The sequence below is a fragment of the Apis laboriosa genome, unplaced genomic scaffold, assembly GCF_014066325.1.
Source record: "Apis laboriosa isolate Shangri-la unplaced genomic scaffold, ASM1406632v1 scaffold9_cov152, whole genome shotgun sequence".
NCBI classification, from domain to species: domain Eukaryota; kingdom Metazoa; phylum Arthropoda; class Insecta; order Hymenoptera; family Apidae; genus Apis; species Apis laboriosa.
Window position 1 is genome coordinate 2,296,977 of NW_025224966.1, and position 13,947 is coordinate 2,310,923.

Consider the following 13,947-nt stretch of genomic DNA (forward strand, 5'->3'; position numbering starts at 1 on the left):
TTATATAACCTGTCGGTTTTTAAAGCTTATTGATATGGTTCTTCATCGTCTATTGACTCTTAATACCACTTTAATTTATTTCATACGTGTAGACGTGTCTTTCACGGACATTAGTTATATTTACTGATCAAGTGTTGTGCCGGGTGACACAACATGATTCAATGCTTTATCTATCCAACTGTTGTCAATTTTTTCGATAAAATTAAAAATTGGGTGTGTCGTATATCAAATTGTAGATATATTATATATGCTAGATTATATTTCTTACGTATATTTGCATGTTTATCTATTAGGTATAATAACTAAAGCATTGAAAAAATTGACACGTTTATCATAATTTGTATATTGTACAAATTATATCATTCACTAAAAATAAAATGTGATGATTTTTTGGTAAATAAAACTTCTTTTGCAGAGCAACTTCATCACATCTTTTAAGATTCATCGTTACCGATACATATGTGTGTTACCAATAGAAATTATAGATGATATATTGCTATAAAAAGAAATCATTAAAATAACAAGCGATCATAAAGATATCGAATTAAAAATAAACTAAAACGCGAGAACTGCAATTGATCGAAGGTAAGTTTTCTCGGACACGCATTGCAGGTTTTATGACTAGAAGTTTGGAAGTTTATTGACCGAAATAAAAAGAATGTAACTACAAATAGGCACTTTTCGACGCTCTGAAGCTTCTATTGGAACCGTGCAAATAGATGAATAATTGCGTTACTCCGGTTCCTTCTCCTCCTTCTCCTTCTCCCATTCTATCTTCTCTCTCGTTTCTTTCGCTCGGTGCGCTGCCACGCGACCCCACGTAACGTCATTATCCCATTAGTTCGCGACATTACGAGGCTACGGTTCCTCTCCTTTGCCCATCGAGAGAGAAACGATACTCTCGTCTAACAATGTTTCATCCACGTAACAACAGGGCGCCGGTTAATTTTATTTACCGATTAAACGAGGATCGTGTTCAAAATTAAATCGCACCCATTAACCGACACTGTATCGATAATAACGATCGCATTTTTCAACGGACGGTAATATTCAGGAAATAGGAAATAATTCGATTATTCAGTCGCGTTCCTTATAATCATTGTGCGAATCTTAAATACGCAACCGATAAATTGCGTTCCGATAAATTATATAGATATCTTTCGTGAATCAATTGTCACGTGTGAATTCGAAATTTGAACATTCGTATTACAATAATTATTCTCCTCGTATTGGACGTAACGATCAAAATTTCATATCGAATTTGTATTTTTCAAGTTTTATCCTCGTTTAAGATGATCGATCTTTTTTTGCAACGACGAAATAAGGTAGCAGGGCACAGTCATATGAATTGCGCTCCAACAGGTGCCGGGTATCGAGTTCACCAGAGCACCTGATGAAGTACAATTAACATGCAGCCTCCAGTTCTTCCCTCCTCTCTTCCAGATTCGCATTTTTCTTCTTCCATTATTTTTTCTTCTCTTCTCTTCTTGTCTTGATAGTAATTGAATTTTGCAGCGAAAAAAAGCGATGATCCAGTTTCGCCGCAGCGCGCGCTACTTCAGGTACCTGACTGATTCGAAATTGGCACAGCCTAAAGTACCCGAGTAACGCGCGTTGCGCACGACAAGTAACATTTCCTCTGAACAATCCTGTCGGATAAATTACGCGACTGCAGCGCCACATTGCGACAGCGTGTCCTGCATTTTGAAATAAAGATTCGAGTGCATGCAAGAAACGTTAACGATAGTTCAATCGCGACTAGAAGAAATAAGCTGAGTGACAATAAGACGTACGATTTACGAGGTGGTCCGTTATTGTTCGTTTAACAAAACAGAAATGTGTAAAGATTGAAATGATAATATTATGTTCGCAGCAAGTAGCAGTGAAAAATTCTTTTCTGTAGAAAAACCGACAATAAATTCTTTCCGTAAACGCATTCATCGAAAACGACCAAGTACCGTAGAAGATTAACAATAAATCGAGACCTCCCAATAGAGGTTACAAACCAGTATGCAGGATTTATCAAGAAAAGGAAACTTGACAGGCAGATGTATTGTGGCAGGTAGCTGAAAATTTTCTAAAATCTCTAAAATTTTTTCTATGAGACATGACGTGATTTAAAAGGTAAAAGGTACCTCCAGATATCTTTTTTTAGCTTGAATAAATATGGAATTCACTTCTAAAATTTTGTTCAAATAAGCTGACAAAAGATATTCGGAAAACGGACAGAAAAATTTTAAGTGAAATACGCTATTCTTAGAAATATTTTCTTTTGTGATGTAAATAATAATTATAAAACATTATTAAAATTATATATCTTTTAATACTATAAAATAAAATTTATATTATACGAAAAAGTTCATAAATTTATAATAAACTTGGTTGATATTAATCCACGTATAGGTTAGGATTCCATTGGCGTCCCAATAAGAATTATACATGACGTTACTCATCGTTACTCGACACGTCAGACATATATCGACACATACTTGTTACATTATGATATTCCAGTTAATTCGTTGCATAAATAAACCGATTGATGACAGGAGTTGTTGTAAATGTCTCGAAGGAACGTCATCGAAAGAAAAACGTTTAATAAACACGTATAAAGAAACGATCAAAGTCTCTAATACTCGATGCTTACTTACTTACTAGATTTCTCTTCTCGCAATCGTTACACAACATTATACACTTTCGTATAATTCCCTCATAAATCCACGTTGCATTTTGGATCTCTAACAAATTATACGCTCAATTTTCACAATGATAATTGCTAATCTAAACTTGTCACATAAAATATCACTGCTTAGTAATATAAACTTTTCACACAAATATTAACGTATAATATCGATGATTAAACTCATATCATCTGTTACAGAAACTTCTTGATAATTGGAAGATAGTTGAGAAATTCACAAAAGTCAATAAAAGATAAGATTCAAGTTGATAATTTCGCACAATTTTACCACCTTTAAATCAAATTGTTAATGCGCAACACGTTTCAATCGTTTCCAACAATAAAGTAGAACTGTCCGAACACTAAATTGAAGAGGACTATTTTTGTCGTCCGATTTCTTCTTACAAAAGAAAGGAAACGAAAGAAAGAAATTCAAACGAAATGAAAGACGCGAAGGAATGTATAAGCCAATTAACAACGAGGCGACGCGAAACGTGCACGGAGATTACACGAATCTGATGAATGGTAATATTCCTGGAGCGGTAGTTCCTTCGCAGTGGCCGACGCATCGTGACATTGAAACTCCTACACTCGTTGGTGGAGGTAAAGGAAAGTCTCCCCTCTTGCTTCCCGTCGCGTTCCCTCTTTCCCGTTCTTCGTCGACGAGTGACGATAATAGGCCGGGAAACGTCGACGATTGCGGGGTAAGAGGCGAGGGGCGAGGACTTCGATGAATCAAAGCGAAGGAGCCAGACAGAGGGTGGGAGGGAAGAAAGAAGAGAACCGCGACAGCGTTGGATCGAGATAAGGGGAAAGGATCGAATGGATTGCAGGGTGTATGGAGGGGATGAAAGTCAGAGGGGAGGGATGGAAGAGGGCAAGGTTGCAGACGCCGGCAACCAAGAAGGCAACCACCACGTTTACACCACTACATACAGTACGACGTGTGTAACTGTTCGTCTTTTTCGTTGGAAATTCTCTTCCAACTACTCTTCTTTCTCTCTCTATTTATCGTACCACTAACATACAATCATAGTACGATAAATAGTATCACAATTACAAGTTACAAATATGATGATATGATCGTCATCATCATTTTACTTTAATGAAAAATGCAAAAACACTTAAGTAAATGGAATTTTTAAGTATTTTGCGTACATACTAATAAATATAATTGTATTAATAATAAGAGATCTTTTCTAGAAAATTTTCCACATTTTATTCTCATTACCAATTGCACGCAGAAATTTTTCAAAAATTTCCCTTCCGATACTCTCGATCGACTTAAGATAATTTAAAATATAGATGTGTTTAATTTTTATTTTACCGAAATATTCCCATAAAAAGTCATGATATATTTAATCGATAAACTCCCTAGTCTAATCTAAACTTTACCTAAGCGGCGATTTTAAATAATAACATTGTCGTGATGTTTCCGATAAGTGTACGTAATATAAAAAATCGTACTCCAAGCACTTCGATATTAAACTGCAGTATTATTCCTCACGATGGGTTATTTCAAAGATATTCATCGGGCCTTTGATCACTGATACAGTCACGAACGTTATGCGGATAATTAGAATATTGCACCACCGGCATATTTTAGACACGCAAATTTTTCTAGCGAATTTTTTAAGCGAACGAATTTTATCGAGACGAAAGGACAAGCCATGATCCGTCGTATCAACTACGCGAAAATACCACTAGTTGTCGTTTGAATGCCTCGTTATTCGATAGAGAATGCATCGATCCATTGTTAGCCGACTGAATGGCATTTCTGCGATCCCCGATTCGTGTTTCGGCTTCATCGACGCCAATAACGCCGCCGCCACTCCTTCCGACATTGTTACCATCTAACATACTATACGCCATCGATAATCTCGATTGCTTGAATGCTGTCTGAATCTCTATACCAAGTGAATTCGTACTTCATGTCTCGCAATTATTTCTCGTCGACCAAAGTACAAAACCGGTTGCACCCTGTCCGCGATAACTAGCTCGGTGGTCTCTTTACCGGTATCTAATATCGGTATCGATCCAGTATCGAACCTTTACCAATAAATGAAACTTTTTCCTCATCAACTGAGCTTCTGCTGGAATTTAAAGCGTGCAGTGCGTAAAATCAGAGTCCGATAGTACGATGTAAAATCGATCGCGTACACACGTTCGATGAACCCACTTAACGAGTAAAACAGACCTTTCGACTTCGACATAATCTTTACCGGAAGTCTGACGTCGAGACCATGTACTTATATACCTCCTGTGCAGAATGAGCCTATGTCACGACCGTTAAGAAACTTCCGCTATAAGTCCGGTGGATGAGTCAAGATTCCGTAGAAGAGACCAACTCGCGCGGTTATACACATCCGTGAAAGTCGATGCATTCGTTGAACAGAGGCATTTGTCGAGAATTGTGACTCATCTAACGGCAATGCGACTGTTTTCGCGAATCGTACATTCTTTCGCGTCTCGTTTGGCCGTTACACGTTTACTAATCGATTCCTATTTGAAAGGAACGCTGCGTAGTTCTTCGAGTAGGCAGCTCGATTTTGGACAATATTTGCTGATGTAACTCGACACTGGAACAATGGAAAATTCCATTATCCGACGTTTGTTTTCTGTCAACTTCCGTTGACATAATGACGGGAAAAGGTCGATTATATTGATTTCGAAGCCGTAGTTGTGAGATTTTTATGTTTTTGAATTTTAGTTATAATAGATAATCTTGATGGTATTATTAAGAAAATGTTAAATGGAAATGAAATAATATTCTGTTAAGTCTTACATTATGGATGATAAATACTGTTAACATGTTTAACATCAATTAAGTATAAAGTCGATTTATCGCATATGATATCAATTTCAACTGAATGCGAAATTCTCGTAAGTGGTAAAACTAGTAAGAAATTAGAGATATCTACTAAATTTCTTGCATGTAGATAATCATAGTGTGAATTTGCGCGAGAAATAAATAGAACTTTACCATTGAATTCCTATTTTTCTTATACTAAATCGATAATGATGTTCGATATATCTATTCTATTTACATTTCAAGGACAAAGAAAAATCCAACAAATTAAAGAAGAATAAAGTTTTAATAAGATATTGATACATTAATTACTTGAGATTTGGTCGGAGATTATCAATAATGACAAAATAACATTGATGAAGAGAACTTATTATCATCTTGCTCACGAATTCCATTTAAAATATATGAATTGAGAAATATCATGTGATAAAATCATTTGAGAAAGACTTACGTATTTCAATATGATTTCTGATTCACAATATTTTCAATAATTTAAATAGGAGTTTCAAGAATTCGACTAGTCGATACATCACTGCTGTTTGAACGAGAGGAACGCAGAGTGTTCCAAAACGTGCAGAAAGAGAGAGAAAAAGACTGGCAGAAAGTTAAAAATAGCCGTTCTCTCTTCTCTCGATGCTTCTTTCCGCGCACACATCGTCTATCATTTCACTTGGGTTTCTTTCAGCCTACACTCCTTCCTCAAATATGGAGGAGTGATCGGTTACTGCTTGAGAATCACACGAGCGAAATTCACAGGAATCGACGATTATTATTTCTTTTAAAATATTGGAAAATATTCAATAAATCAAAAATAAAATGAGAGAGTAGTCTTGAGTAGTTCATCGTGCTTCTTTTTCTCTTTTTTTCTACAAAAAGTCCGCAAGTCAGGCAAAATACTTTAATATATATAAATTAAAAACAACAAGAAACTTTTACTTATTTCTCATTTTAATTTACACGTCAAAAATAAGTGATCCCATGATAAATATCCATATTTAAAAAAAAAAACTGAAATCGATAATTGTGCACAAGACAAAGAATGATTCTTTCATTGTAAACGTTGTAGCATTGCAAACGATTGCACAGTAGGAAGGCGAACAAAGTATTTATCAAGAAATCGTATCTTTAATTATATCCGAACCAGTACAAAATCGGTTAATTTCGAGATGATGAGTCAGTCGATATGAAGAAGAAAAAGAAGAAGAAGAAAAGAAAGAAATTCCTGCCAAGAGAATCCACTGTGCAATGGTTCCGAATCAAGACTTACTGAAGATGAAGAGAAGAGACACATATACGAGCACATACACATATGAACAAACGATCCAACAGCACAGGCGGAGAATTTACGCGACAGCGAGAATCGAGGGGTCTCGTCTGCCCTTGAAAGTTTTCGTCTACGTGCCTGACCCTCTTTACCCGACACTGAACTGAACTGTCCTTGACGGTCGGAATGGTTCACGATAGCCAGCAGGAGCAGAGAGCAAACGACAGAGAAGACCTTAAACTAAACCTGCCTCCCCGAATGGAGGGGTCCTTAACGAAGTACGAGATGGATATGGAGGGGCGCAATCGAGACTAGTCGGCGCCACTGGACCATCCTGCACGGATGAACGCCCATAGTCGATTGTTCTCCGATCTCACGAATTTCAAGGACGTCTATGCGAAACCGGCTGCAAAAAGAAAGAGATCTAGGAATTTTCTTTTTCTTCTTTTTTTCTTTCTTTTTTTAGCCAAGCTATTTCGCCATTTTCTCTCTTTCTTTCTCCCTTTCTTCTTCACTATCCCCCTCCCTAACGCGATCCTCTCTCTTTCCACTTAAATATACACTCTCCTTTCTTTCTCATAACGCGATGGTTGACGTCATCGAGATTCACATACCATTTCCGTTCGTTTTGTCCAGATGGAGTCTACGCGTGTATCGAGACTATAGAAAAATATTCGAGAAGAGACCAACGAAAAATTTATCTTCAAAGATTTTTATTTAATTCATTAGATATTTTCAAAATTCTTTTATGTATGAAAATATTATATTTGTTATTCGAAATTTTAAAATTTTATCCATCTTTCATTTCCATTTAAAAGGTTAATAAATTAATGTTGATCTAAATGCTTCATTGCAAAAACATTCCAATTAAATGCTCACTGAAAACTCGTTTCATCTATGTGCATCCTGATCGCGTTGGTTACAGTCAGCTTCTTTGTCAGAAAGGGGGAGGTGTTCCAAGTATATACACGACACGCATGTAAAAGAGAGAATGTAATCCGAACAAAGAAATGCGTTTTATTCTGGTCGTGCTGTATATCGTTGTCCCGCATTCTTAGGAAAGTTACGCATCTGGACGAGCTCGATACCAATATTCCGTTGATGTGGTAGATACAGAGAAAGATATAACTACATAAACACATAACTACATAAATATCAAAATGTATGATTATAAAAGAACGTAAAGGAAGAATGAAATAAAATCTTTAATGCAAAAAATTATACGATTCCAAAGTTTCTGAACTTCCAATACATACAAAACAATGTATGAAAATTCTAAAAAAAAACATACTTTTATTTTGATTAAATACTCCCAATAATGAGAACTCGCGGCAATGCGATATGAGGGTAATTGGAAAATCCTAGGATCAGCAATCTCCGTAAAACCACGAATCGGCAGACCGCGACGTTGAAAGCAGCTGCATACTGGCCAGAAGAGACCACACACGTACACAAAGCACATACGTGAATACACACAAGTTTGAGAGAAAAAGAAAGATAAACGAACAGATAGAGAGATTCACCATGAAATAGAAGATTTTCCAATGACCATGCTCTAGTGTTCAGTAATGTACGAAATGGAAGAGAGACGCAGCGATTTACACATCGTTACAAAAAGAAAACGTGTATATGGATATACACAGCAGACAGACAGACAGACAGAGATGGCAATGTTCGGGAAACGAGCGAGTGGAGGGGGTGCAGACAGGGGCGGGGCATGTCGCGGAGGGCCCCGCGCTCGAGGGAAGGAGGTAGGAGGTAGGACGGAGAAGGGTGCCTAGCAACAGGCCTGCCGGCAGCCGGGCAGAGCAGCGTGATTAAATAAAACCAGCGTCGGGCACGGCGACCCACCAGGCGTTGACATCAGCGCGCACATGTATAAGAGGCCTTTTCGAGTACTCATAAAAGATAGAGAGAGAAAGAGATGGATACGAGTCTCTCTACGCACCGATACATCGAATAGAGGCATCGTTGGTGTATGCGTACCACGAGGCCGTCCCGGTACCGAACGCACGCCTTCGAACCGGCGAATTCTCTCGGCCCACATGACTGACTCGCCGGCTGTCGGCTGGTCGCTGCCTACCCGTTTCCCTGCCTTTTCTGCCTTCCTTCACCGAGACCACTCCATCTCTAGCCTTCGATTCGAGAAAGTATTTCTTTTGTTTTTTCTTCATGATTCGAAATTCAACCAGTCTTTTATTCAAAAAAAAAAAAAAGAAATGACGAATATTTATATATAAAAAGTTTTTTATAGGAAATAAAGATATGAAATCCGAACTATTAAGTTTATGATAGTAAGAGAATTTGAAATAATTGAACATAAAAGAGATAAATGAGAAGATGTGAAAAGTTACTTAAAGTTTGACTTTGATAATGACGCAAGTGAGAGTCGTACGATTAGGAATGTTAAATCAAATTATATTCCTTATATGGAAATCGTCGAATCGTGCAATCTATAAATATCGCCAAAATATTGACTTTTCGATAGTATTTATTTAAACAGATATGAAAAGTGTTTCAATTATGAAAAATGTGTCTAAATAAAAATTTACTTTTAACAAAATCCACAATTGCTTGCTATTAAGAGAAAATATATTTTCTCTTAATTCTTTAAATTTTCTAGAGAGTATAAGATTTTAATATAATGAATGTACAAAAATTAATTTAAACATAAAAGCAATTTATCAAAAAATTATATAGTATATAATATAATAAATATAAATTAAATATTACAAATTATTAACTTCGTTATATATAAAATGATCAAACATATCAAATTTTGTTTTTTATTTTCAAGATTTATTTCTATTTGAAAACTAATAATAAGAAATATTGTGAAAAAAATAATTAGAAATAAACATTAACAAATTTTTTGTAAACATACGAATATACGCAGTTACATGTTTTGTAAAAGGTGTTCGCGAAATGTGTCAACATGTTAACGAATGTATTGACACCTGCAATAACATCGTTACAACAAATTTATATTACTGGCTATCATTATTTCTATGATAACTCGAAAATCAAAATTCTTAATAATAAAAATTAAAAGTATAATAATAATGATTCAAAAAATTGAATAATGATTTAGAAAAAAAATAAAATAATAACAAAATGAGCAAAAAATAGCATGATGTAAGTCTTGTTAATATATAATGATTAATTATCAGCATTATTTGAAAAATCTTTAATAATAGAAAGTAGAATCAAAAAGCGCATGCGCTTTTATGTTATTAAAAAAAATTAAAAATTCTTGGATAAGCAATTAATAACGTTCGGGACGAACAAATATTTTCCCGTCACATATAAATTTTAACATATTATATTTTTGAAATTCTCAGAAATTGATAATTTTATAAACTACATTTAGCAAATTACTTTACCGAGAATTGAATTTTCCTACGATTAAGCTTTTAACGGTTAATTTAGGTCCACATGCATAGAAAAATATATTACTATATAGCCAGAAAAATGAAGCTTGAAGTAAAAAAAAATTGAAATAGTATAAACTAAATTCTGATCTGTGTTATACATTTTTATTTCGAGCAGTTTAAATTTTTGCTAAATTTAAAATTGTTACGTATATATGTATAAATCAATATACTACTCATGTTATATGTTAGAACGAAGAATATGGTTGGTTCAAGTTTTCAACGAATAGCAAAGGGGAGTAGTGTTAAGAGGAAACGACCGTTAAGTGGTATAGCGAATAATCGTGCAGCAGAATAGTCTTTTGTATTTTACTATCGAACAGTCTTCTTTTTATATTTTACTTTTTTTCGTAACATCGCATTGAGAACCGCACATTTTTACTTTTATTAAAAAATTATTAGGAATAATTTCATAATTCATTGTCTATCGATCGTATTTCAAATTTTATCAATTTTATATAAAATTAAGAAAATAAAAACAAAATAAAATTGAAAAAATTATAATCTTATGAATGTACGAATGAATCAATGTAATTTTAAAAATAAAAGATAATTTACAATATAAAAAATAAAGAAAACTAGAAAAATAATTAATTTAAAAATAAGAAAATCAAAATTTTTATGAAAAATATGCGCTTTTATTTGATCGTTAAAGTTGGTTTCTTAAATAATCACCCAGTTCGATTTTTGTAACGTTTCAACAATATAATATCAAAAGAGTCGATATCAAAGACCTACGAAAATTACAAGCTTGTATCAATAAAATGATAAAGCGAAAACAAGCGAATAATTTACCTGATTGAAGTGCACGTGTTCGTCTCTTCCGGTGAGCAGCGAGAAAGAGGTTAACCGACAGGTTAGCCGGCAGCGCACCACTGTTACGTGACGTTTCCTCATTTCTTTTCGCCACATCAATCGCCATTTCTTCTAACGAATATCGGTCGACATCACCAAAAAAACTGTTGAATCACTATTCTTCTTGAAGAATTGAAATCAAAAGACTGCAAGATTAACTGATATGCGGGCCTGAACTAGCAATAGCCGGCACGCGTGACAGTCGCGACTCCAAATTTTTTCTCGACGCGATTTGTACCCCGGATACTAAGAAATCTGATTTTTGTTATTTTTTTCTTTTTATCGTTTTTTAATTTATTTTTCCTTTAATTGCGCGTTTCACTATTTCCAGAAATATGTAACGAAAAACTTTCCACAAAAATCCCAATCGAATTAACCCTCCAGCACCTGAACGTATGACAATCGGCAATCGTTCTTTTTTTCAATCTCTGAATTCATGCTGCTTCAACTAGGATAAAAGAAGTAGAAGAAGAAGAAAAAAGATGATGATGAAGAAGAACAAGAAGAAGAAGAAAAAGAAGTGAATTGAAAGAAAGCAGATTTTGATAAAATATCGGGAAATCTGTCTTTTTCGCAAACATGCTGTGTTTGATGATGAACTTGCGAAATTCGGAGTTATAAACTTATTTAAAATATCGATGTCTTTTAAGTTCTTTCTTTGTTTCTCTCACACGCATATGCTCCCTTTTTCTCTCTCACTCTCTATCTCACGCAGCACGCTCTCTATCTCGTTCATGGCCGGTGGAAATGGCCGCATTTTAACACGTCACCAAACACTCGACAATTCGCTCGCATACCAATATACGTGGCAACGAATAATACACACTTACGAATTCATGATAGAGCAGATAGACTTTTAAAAAGATATTCGTCATTTATATGAAGCACATTATTACAAAAAACTTAGATTCCATTATTCGCAGAACCAATAAGAAAAAAGAAAAAAGAATTGTATGTGCAGAAAGGAGCATAGAAATTAGGAAACTATGCAAAATAGATGGGTGACAAGTAGGAAAAAACTAGCGAAGACAAAATCGGTGGACGATGGACGATGATGCAAAAGATCTCCGATTGGAGAGCGAACGCAGAACGATGTGCGAAAATACCTCTTTCACGAACAGCCGGCGACGAACTGGCCGATTGGCCGTTGCACGGGGCGCAAAACTGCCGGTCTCGCGGCGCGCCGCTACTACCCGTTCTGACGATGTAGATCCCACTGGGCGGCCCGATCCTAGACGAGTGCGCACGAGGCCGATCGGAGCTAGCCGAATTCGACCGGAAGCCCACCGTACCGAGAACCGCCGAAGCGCGTCGAACCTTTGTACTTTCCGCCCATCTCATCGGGAATTCCTGTCGGAATCGCCACGGTCGCGCCTTTATCCGTGCGTGCAATTCACGGTCCTGCCTTTGCGAATGTTTAAGTGTCGCGGGACCATCGACTACGGAATACACCAAAATTTAGCTCTTTAGCTCGTTCTCAGAAATCATGAAACATTTCCTCGCGTAGTGAAATTATATATATACTGCTATCTCTTTATGACGTAAATCTTAACGACGTTTAAAGTAATTTTAGACTAATTTAGACCGCGATAATACATTTTTCATTAAATTTATATAAGATTAAATAATAATCAAGTTAAATAATAATAAAGATTTATAATAATCGATTCTATTGCTCGAATTTTATTTTTATGCGAATAGGAAGATATAGAGAACGTTTCTATTTGTTGGCAAAACTATCGATCAAGGAAATTGTTGCAGCGAAACGCGCATACTCGAGGGCTTCGTTTCGTCGTGGTATTAATGCTTCGATATTCTGAAGACTTTGCGGTATACATGTACGGATATATGCACGTAGTCCTTAGTCGTGTTATTACGCGATCTGGTGCAATTGGAAGCGCCCGGCGCCAATCTCTTTCTTGCCTCATAGAAATTGCAACGCGCGCAAAAGTAATATTATCGTATTATGGTTTTGATATTACTTTACTCTTCCTATATCTTCAGGAATATTGTGCGTCCAATTATCGAAGAACTTTTAAAGTGTTCTGAAATCGAAGTTAAATGGAAATGTAAGCTATGAGCGTAATATAAAACTTCTTTTGACGCAAAGAGGAGAGGGGGTTCTTTAAAGAGTCACGGGGAATCAAAACGTTTTCATTGAATATCAATTAATAAATCAGCCAATCGAATTGACGAGATTTTTAGTTTACAAATCGGTTTCATACAAAGGAAGTCTTTTGTCTCGTTATGCAGCACGCGACTTGAAATCATATTTATTCGTGCAACTGAATTCATTTAGCAATATAATTTTACGACCACGAATTTACAGCATTCTACCCATAGATGTCGAGTGATTACAAAAGTATAATAGCCGATTCACTTTGAGAGAATGTAAAAGGAAACATTGGATGCATTGTAAAAAGAGAAAGACCGCATATATCAATACAATAAAGATGGATAGAAGCTTTTCTTCGCATTGACTTTAAAATGATGAAGGTAAAAATTGCACCTTATTTTTGCGACAATAATCAGATAGTATATTGCGAAGATTATCAACGAAAAGTACGACAAATTTTAATGACTTCTTCGAAAAAGATATAAAAGGTAATAGCAGCTCGAATCGTGAAAACCGTGAAAAATCTTCATTGCCAGTTCGAACGTGTCTAAATTCCGCGAGAGCAAGAAGAAAATGAAAAAGCTAGTGGGAGCTGGTAGGATTGTGTGTAATTTCATTTGGATCCAGTGGACGTCGCAATTTGAGAAACCAGGTGGTATCGTTTGATGTGTATGGACTGCGGCAGTAGAATTGCAGAGATGGCTGGTGATGGAGGACGGACCAGTGGGGTGCCAAGGGGAGGGGGAGAGGATGACTGGAGGCAGATAGGTGACAAGGGGATGGGCCTGCAGTAGG

General features: G+C 35.9%; 1 long non-coding RNA gene across 1 annotated transcript; it reads left to right on the top strand.

The window, feature by feature from the left end:
• The first annotated feature begins 1,753 nt into the window (after positions 1-1,753).
• LOC122719952 lies at positions 1,754-3,814 on the top strand. Its single transcript, XR_006347705.1, has 3 exons — positions 1,754-1,803; positions 1,874-2,062; positions 2,879-3,814. It is a non-coding gene; the product is annotated as an uncharacterized LOC122719952 (long non-coding RNA).
• The last annotated feature ends 10,133 nt before the right edge of the window (positions 3,815-13,947 follow it).